Genomic DNA, 9028 nt, shown 5'->3' on the forward strand with positions numbered 1-9028 from the left:
TATTTTGTGCCAGGTAGAGCCGATGGTGGCTTTAAACTATGGGCTGATAGGGGAGTAAGTCAAATTAATGACATTTTTGGGCCTGAGGATGAAAATATTAAAACATTTGAGGAGCTTGTAGTCAAGTATAATGTCCCCCGCAAACATTTTTTTTAATATCTGCAGCTTAAGAGCTTCATTAGATCTAATCAAAATCAATCCTTGATCATACCTGCTCTATCCTCATTGGAGAAAGTTTTAATCAAAAACCCCTTTGGAAAAGGAATAATATCAGAAGTATATAACTTGTTGATTGAGAGATCATTAGAATCCTCTAAATTGAAAGCATGGAGGGACGACTTACAAGAAGATTTATCAATCGAAAACTGGAATAAGGCATGTAAAAAAGCTCAAATTCAAACTGCCAATACACGCTTAAAACTTCTGCAATATAATTGGTTAATGAGAGTATATATTACACCAGAAAAACTAAACAAATTTAACCCCAACATTACGGACGTATGTAACAGGTGCAGGGAGGACAAAGGAACACTTTTCCACTGTATATGGAAATGTCCAAAAATCAAGGAATTTTGGAAAGAAGTTGGACTAGTAGTACAAGAGATTTTATCAATCCAAATTGTAGTGGAACCTAAGTTTTTTATTCTTGGCATCTATCCGGAGGGACACAATATAAAGCGCAGTGAACAGATCTTTATAGACATGTGCCTTTTACAAGCCAAAAAAGCTATAGCAGTAACATGGAAAAGTACTGGTAGACCAAGTATTTGGCAATGGCTCAAGGAAATGTCTCTGTGTTTACCTCTGGAAAAAATTACATACACACTTAAAGACAAACAAGAAAGGTTTCAAAGCATATGGGGTCCTTTTATAGATTATCTCAGGGACAAGGATCTGTCTCATATGTTGGATGATTCTGGGGAAGGATAATTAATTCTGTAATAATGGTTATATGAGCAGCTGACATAAATAAATAGGGCAAATCCTGTGATGAATGTTTAAGTATTGTAAAAATGTCCATTGTAATGTGCCTCCCTTGACATTTGTTGTTTGTTTATTATTATTTTTATTTTTATTTTTTCCCTTATTTTTAAATGTTATGTTTGTTCACTAATATGTATGTATCTATGTATATACCAGTTGTGTGGCTGTCCGATAGTGTACAGACATAAAGGGTTTATTTATATTTTATTTTATCTTATTTTATTATTTTGTAAAATGTTGAAAAGTCAATAAACATACTGTTGAAAAAAAAAAAATGTAATACTGCTGTCAAACTTGGAAGACACACAGCAACGCCAAGAATAAGTTCCACATAAGGAAAGGGTGAACATTGTCTTATCCCTTATGCTTGATCAAAGCTATAGGGAATCTGAGCCAGTCTTTTAATTACAAGAGGTCCTCAGTACTCCTAGGTTCACCTTAACTCAGCCTAGAGCTCCTTCCTTCTAAAAGGTAGCCTTTAAAAGGCGGAAACAAACTATATGGATCATGGACGTTCAGTCAGGGTAGGCAGTGCCTACCCTGTGATAATCCAATCAAAATTACTAAACAAAACAAAAATAAAAATAAATGTTTTACATGTAAATGTAAATAGTTTTTCTAATATTTCATGTGTTTTATTGGTCCTGTTCTTTTTTCTCAAAATTCCCAAAATGTCTAAAATGGCGTTAAAATATGTCGTGAGGCGCTAAGCTGTACAGAATATGCTGCAGCACTCCGTTTCACTGCAGTGGAAGACGCGCGTCCCCGCCTCTCGTTACTCTCAGTGGAACACGCGCGTCCCCGCCTCTCATTACTTTCAATGGCAGGGTAGGCAAGAGCTCTTCTGCCGACCCTGCTGAGGATTCATTCATTCAGGAGACTTCAGAATCCGCGCATGCGTATTGCCTGGTTTGCGTGTTTTACAGTAGCCAGGGTAGGCAAGCCTACCCTGGATGATGTGTCACCTGTGTCATATCATATGTGTCATCATATGTGTCATCTGCGCGAGGCTTCCAGCCATAACGGCGCGAAACCACAAGGTGCTTAGAACCTACAACACAGTCAGAAACATGTCGATGCAACAATTTCACAACTTTAGTAAGTTGGATTTAATTAAAAAAGGCAGACCAACACCAGCACTTCCCGAGCTTCATCAACGCAAGGGACAGAAAATTGTGCGCTCCTTCCATCAGGAGTGGTATGAAAGAAGAGAGTGGCTTTGTGGCTCAGCTAGCAATAGCAGGCTATACTGTTTTCCGTGCTTGCACTTCTCAAGGGAGAGAGACAACGTCTGGGTAGGAGCCGGCTACTTTTAAACGAACTGTTGTCGATCTAAAATGAAGACAGATTCAGCAACTGTATGGCTTATTTCTCGCTTCAAATGTTTTCAGAAACACATTTCAGTGAACTATTTTCGTAATATAACAGACTGTAGCAGCCAGGCTCGCTACTTCCGGGTCCGCGGGAGACAGAGACAGACGAGGCAGGAAGGAGAGCCAACGGGCCAGCAGACCGCTTTATTTAACACCAGTCAATAATGTACCTTAAAATAGGCAAAAGCGGAGACAGCATTAAATACATCGCAACATAATTATTTCCCATATTATTACCATTTTTTCAAAGTCGTCTTCGTGTCTCTCTGCTCCGTTTCCTCCGTATCCGTAAGCTTTGAAAAAATGTGCACAAGTACGCACGTAATGAACGCAGAGTACGGACAGAACACTCCGTCCGGATCCGTATGCGTATTTAACGTAGAGCATAAATGGGTCTTAACTAGGTTGGCAACTATTAACTCGTCAGGCTTATCACGGAGAAGTGGTTTTACAGTTAAACAGCATGATGTAACCAGGGTAAAAGACAAATTAATGAAAGGAACAAAAGAGAAAAGAAACAAGAATCAAGCTAGAAACAAACCGCGACTGGCGTCGCTCGCCCGCTTGTGCCAGCCGTGGCTATCTAAAAATACAAACAAACGGAGCGATTGTTATGCAAAGGCGAGACGGAGACTCCCCTAATTTAAAAAGTCTAACTAGGCCTAATATCTTTGAGAATTTCGTTTAAGAATATCCCTTGCCGACCCAGTCACCGACCTCACCGCACGTCACTGATATGGATGAACAGAAAATGTGAGCAAGCATGCCGGAAAAGGGTGCAATAAACTCAGACAGAAGGCCTATGTCTTTGAAGATTATGATGGGATTTAAATTTCCAGAGGAATCCCGTTGTCCAACTGTCATGTGTCTGACATTTGTGGACAAAATAATGTGACAGACTGTCCTACCCAAAAGGGTTGCTGCATATTCAGCTCCCATACCCTTCACCACAACAGAGTATTTGAGACGGGTGCGTGGGGGTTGGACCCAAAATGCACGACTCAGAAACAATGGTTTGATAAAGTCCCGTCAGAGCTTTATTCGGGACGAATCCCAGGAGCGTAGTCAAAACAGGCAAAGTCCATACACGTAGATCCTGCCAAACAAACAATAAACAAACAAAAAGCACGGTGCCGAGGGAAGAGGCAAACTCGTAGTTGGTCGAAGTGCAGGAAGGTCCGGTAGCAGGAGAGCCGCCAGCGGGGCAGAAGTACAGGCAGACGGCAGGCAGAGTCGTAGTCGAAGGCGATGCGGAAGTCGAAACCATCAGCGAGGCAAAGGTACAAAAACGGTAGGCGAAGACGTGGTCAAAAAACAACCGATGGTCAACGAAACAGAAATCAATAAACAATGGTCGGTAAAACAGGCATGGATCGTAACGTGAATCAAACAGTAAATACTGCTCAAGAGTTGCGTTGAAAACAAGAGGCAGACAATTTCGCGACGAACAGTAGCGCGACTGGGATATAAATGCAGGTGTAGACAGGTGTAGACAATTAGTTAGAGCGCAGCAAGGAAATAGAAAACAGGTGCGATGGATGACAAGTTAAACAAGGTAATTAGTAATCGTTAGTAATAAACCTATCCTGCCCTAGCATTAGTAAATTAGTAAATGACATGCACGAGAAACGCAAGGTAACATGAACACATGACTAGTTTGTTAGTTCTACCCAATCCTGATCTAGCATTAGTAGTTTTAGTAAATCGACAAATAGAAACAATTAGGGTGTGAATGACAGAAAGCGAGAGGGGGAAAGGCGGAACGCAAGGTTTGCGGAAAGACATGTAAAAGTGTATGTTTAAACAGTGACCAGTCTGCGTAACAATAAACATAAATCAAAACATAACACTTAAACGAACTAAGATGCTAACCACTCAACATAAGGTAAAATAATCGTAACTAAACATAACTAGACATGACAAGAAAATAAATCGTAACAAGAAACAAACTACATGACAAACCTAGACTAACATAATACATGAAAAGACAATAAGTGACTAAGACAAAATGAATAAACATAAAACATGGCAAAACAGACCTGAAACGTGACAGTATTGTCAGCCACAAAGCTCATATAGTGCACAAATGAAAAAAAAAAAAAAGACAGAAAAGTGCAATGGAAAATGGGGAAATAACACACAAGCCCAGAGTCAAAGAAACGTGGGGCTTAAATAGAAAGACACGCAGCTGACCTTAATCGGTAATCTGACTGCACGCAGACGACAATTGGAATCAGTCGTCAGCACGAGGATACTATTTACCTGAGCGCTGCTGGATGCCAAAGTGAAACTGATTACCAAATTGCCAAAAATACGACAAAAGCCGTAGTTAACTAAACCAGATTTTTTTTTTTCACTTTCTTATGTCTACTCTTACCCGTTGTTCAGGCTACTTGTTTAAGCCTGCAATAAAAAATAAATAAAAAAAGTTTGTTGTCTCTTGTTCATTCTATGTTGCCAAAATCAACTACCGAATGTTAGTCTACAAATATGGCATTAGAATTGTGAGTGCTTGATAAGCTTTGAGTCCTCACGAAAAACATTTATCTACAGGTTTAATAAAACATTAGGCTATGATTCAAGGGTCTCTGTTGCCAGAATGTTAGAAAATTAGTCTACAAACATCACAAACTCACAGTATATCCTACTTTTATTGACAGGTTTAATAAATAAATTATATTTGAGGATCTAGTGTAGCTATTAAGTCCAAATAATCAATTTCAGTCAATCTTGTGTCACAAAACATTTAATTGGTTGTGCAACATTGCGATCTTTAAGCACAGTTAATTTTATGGATTTCAAACCTATAGCATTAATTGAAAGGATACGAACATGAAATTATGTTGAACAGTACATGTGTTGAAAGTAAAGAGAATTATAAACCCAAAAAACTGAAATACGGTGCACATTGCGTACCTTTAGTTTACCGTTACTTTCGACCAACTCCTGTGTTAAAATTGTACTCAGTCCATTCTCTGCCTATTTATGTTACACTCATATATCATAGAATGAAAATGACAATAATAGTGAAGGACATGCGCAAGTTGCATGTCGTAAAATATGGGATCTCTATTTTAATTTCGGAGTAAAAGGGATCAAACAAAAAAAGCATTACTTTTGACCCGCTCTCCCCAACTCCTGGACGAGCAATTTCGTTTGAGCCCTCCAAATGTAGTCTTCAATTTAGACTTAGTTATCACACATTTTTTGTTGTACAACATCAACCTTTTTAGGCATAAAATCTCAAGAACCGTTTTTTCCAGTGCGTGATTGTCTTAGCGTGCGTACTGAAAATTAAAGGAAAATGATTATGCAGAGGAAAAAAATCTGTGTTGTTTTCTGCAAGCTCAACAAACAATACATCATTGGAAGTGTCATTTCATTACCTGTACAATGAGCAGAATTTATACTTTACGCAATTGCTCACGGAGAGGGGATTGTCTATACCATGCGACTGAATTATTGGACTGGTCAGAGAACCTTGTAGTTCTGGTGATCATGTTCAATGCAAAATGTAGGCAATAGCATTCCTATGTACATGTATTTTTGTACACAAATTTGTATATAAAATGGACAAATTATCAATACTCTGGAGAAATTCTAAGTTAACAGTCGGCATTCTATCGATGTTCCTCCGAGTTAGCACGTTTTGGGAATAATAAACTATTATGGATTTGGTTGACAGGATCCTCGCCGTGAAGGTGACACTGCCATTGCCCTAATTTGTGTATTTTTTAAGTGTGAGCGAGGTGAGCCTTTAACCCTGCTTTCCTGCATGAGAGGCAATCGCACTATATTGTCATTTGGCTGACGCTTTTACCCAAAGCAATTTACAGTTGATTAGATTAAGCAGGAGACAATCCCACATTGCTCTAGGGGGATTAACAGCTGTGGATCTTGAGTACACTGGGCGGGTCTAGACTTTGTGGGTCTCAGGCATGCAAGTTAATGACTACGCTACATGCTACACTAACCACAACACAAAATCTGCTCGGAGCCAGAGCTGGCTTTTTGGTATACAAGGCTGCTTTCCCCCTCCCCATCCCCCTTATTGATTAGCAAATATGCAGGCACAATATTACAACACAAGATTACCCTTTTGACAAGACCATCTACCCCCAGGGTGCTGTTGAAGGCAAAAATATGGCTAACAACTATTAACTCAACTGTTCATGGAGATCTAGCATCCTACAGATTTTCATTCCCTCCCTAATTTGGCACACCTGATTTGGCACAACAGGATGGTACATCTGCAGGAACAGCATTAGGCAGCCCTGAAGTAACTCAAAGTAGGTGTAGAAGTCCAAACCAAACCAAAATAAATAAAAAAGAACTTTCTAAGCTTTGTAAGCCAGCATAGTATAATAAAACATTGTATTGCATCTCATCACAGGTTTTTGTTGGGTGCATGTAGCTCTTATATGGATGCATTTATGTGAGCATTTCTCTCGTTTTAAATTTGTCTAAATATGGCAATGTATATGGACACAAACATGTGCACAAGTTTGCCTGCACATCCACGCATGTGTGTGAGTGTGTGTGTGTGTGTGTGTCTGCGTGCATGTGCGAGCAGATGAGGAGAAGAGAGGTGTGGGGATCAAGGGATTGGCAGCTATCTGAGACAGAGAGGCGAGAACTGACATCTATCACATTTGAAGAATCTGGATTTCATCATTTCCTGTTCTTTCTGGAGGGACCTCAGCACCTGGTGCAGACAGCTGTACCTCATTTAGAATGCAATTTAAAAAGAGCCAGGGAGAGAGAGGAGAGATGCAGCTCTCGCCGACTCTGCCTCGTCATTAAAGGCTGCGCAGCGGCCTTCGCTTGTTAGACGCATGGCTGAGAGTTAATGCCTCTGAATGGGGGATTGTTACTGTTGTGAAATTTTCATGAGAGCTGGCAACATCTGAAAAGCTGATCCATAAACAAGAGAGTAAGAAGAATACCTCCTTGCTTAATTTAATACATAACGCATGCGTAATTCAAATTTCCCTTATTACAGAATGTTTTCCTCTTCGTGTTCTTTGATTGCGTGCGCAACAAAAACAAAATACATTTTTTTAAGGCTGGCCTATTCGCAAGCTCGGTGTTCTGTTTCCACACACTAACTGAAAAAATGTTACGCTTTCAGGAACGTGGGCTTGTCAGAAAGTGTCCAACGGAGATGTCCGCTTTCAGGAATTCTTTGACGCGGCGAAGGCAAAAGGTAGCACAAACGAGCACGTGTCTCTTTCGGGGAGCTGTTATGCTACTCCAAGCCTGATATCATTGACTTTGACATGCACATGTGCCGGGGAGAAAAAAAACTATGAACAGGGATCAAAGGAAAGCTTTTTATCGGCACATCTGAGTCCCCCACTGCATTTTGTATTCTACCAATCTGTTGAAACAGTTTGACAAATTCTTGTGATGGGGAGCTTTTCAAACAGCCGTGAGGAAAGCAAGGGAAAACACAGATTCAAGGCAAGGACAACTTCCACAACAGCTACATGGGGATTTGAAAGATGACAGGTGCCTAAAAATGCTCTATAAAGCCCCAAAGTATGGCACTTGCATGCTGCACATATATGTATTGAAACCTCATTCAAAACAAGAACTCATGGGTTCACTTTCACTTTAAATCAAAAATATATCCGTTTTAACTAAAACACACAAAATGTTTATGTTACCAACGCATCATGCTAAATTAGTATTAAAATATACTGCAAATATCTCATTCATGCATATACAGTGAGCTCCATATGTCTTGGCACAAAAATCTATTTTTTCTCCTTTTGGCTGTGTACAACAGTATATAAGGGCAGAACGGAGCACCCTCAAGTGTTTTTTTTTTTTTTTGTTTTTTTAGGGCGGGTGTCAGCGAAGTCAATGTGCATACCGCACAGCCTATACAAGACGATGGAGGCATTTTACACTCAACATCACTGTCTTGACTTCTTCAAGAAAGACAAGGCAATAACTTAATCTACGATTCACCTGTCACAGTTAATTTTGCTGATCTCAAAACACTCAAAAGCTACTTGGCCCAATGGGCAATCAATATCCCCAAATCTAAGTTACGATAATAACGTAGTGAAGAATTAATCATCTCCATTGCTAATGTTTATCAAGTGTTACATAGGTGTACTGTTGTAACAGTGTAACAACCTACTTTTTATCCATAGTAAACCATTTTCAAGATAAAAAAAGATTACTGAACACACCCTACTAAGTTTCAGAGCTCGAAAATGATCAGATACTTTCTCTTTTCACGTTTGCTTGGCGGTTTTACTCATATAAATCGAAACACAATCGTTGATAGCCTAAAACACAGCAGCAGTTAACTCATTCAAAATAATAACTGAGAATAACTCAGTGGGAATTGACAGCAGTTCAGTATGGAATTGTAACTATAGATATAGCTATCTGTTTAAAGTTACAGCAGTAGCCACCTACTGTAGTTAGGGAGTGGTCGCACGAAAGTTTTGCCATGTTTGCGATTAGTTAAAAAAGAAAAAGGCATCAGACCATGGCAACTCAGCAACCTTTTCTACAATTCCGTTTTCTCTAGAGATCGACCTTGTGTTTATAAACCATGCAACGCCAAAACTAGCTTGCTAACTTAATAGTTGTCTTCATTCTACACCATCACAAAAATTTGACTGCATAGACAGGCAAGTTTCACAGCAATC

At 39.5% G+C, this 9028-nt stretch overlaps 1 long non-coding RNA gene across 1 annotated transcript; it reads left to right on the plus strand.

Moving 5' to 3' along the window:
- The first annotated feature begins 7152 nt into the window (after nt 1–7152).
- LOC133122476 (uncharacterized) lies at nt 7153–8292 on the plus strand. The gene is made up of 3 exons (XR_009708107.1): nt 7153–7290; nt 7489–7563; nt 8206–8292. It is a non-coding gene; the product is annotated as an uncharacterized LOC133122476 (long non-coding RNA).
- The last annotated feature ends 736 nt before the right edge of the window (nt 8293–9028 follow it).

The sequence above is a fragment of the Conger conger genome, chromosome 1, assembly GCF_963514075.1.
Source record: "Conger conger chromosome 1, fConCon1.1, whole genome shotgun sequence".
NCBI classification, from domain to species: domain Eukaryota; kingdom Metazoa; phylum Chordata; class Actinopteri; order Anguilliformes; family Congridae; genus Conger; species Conger conger.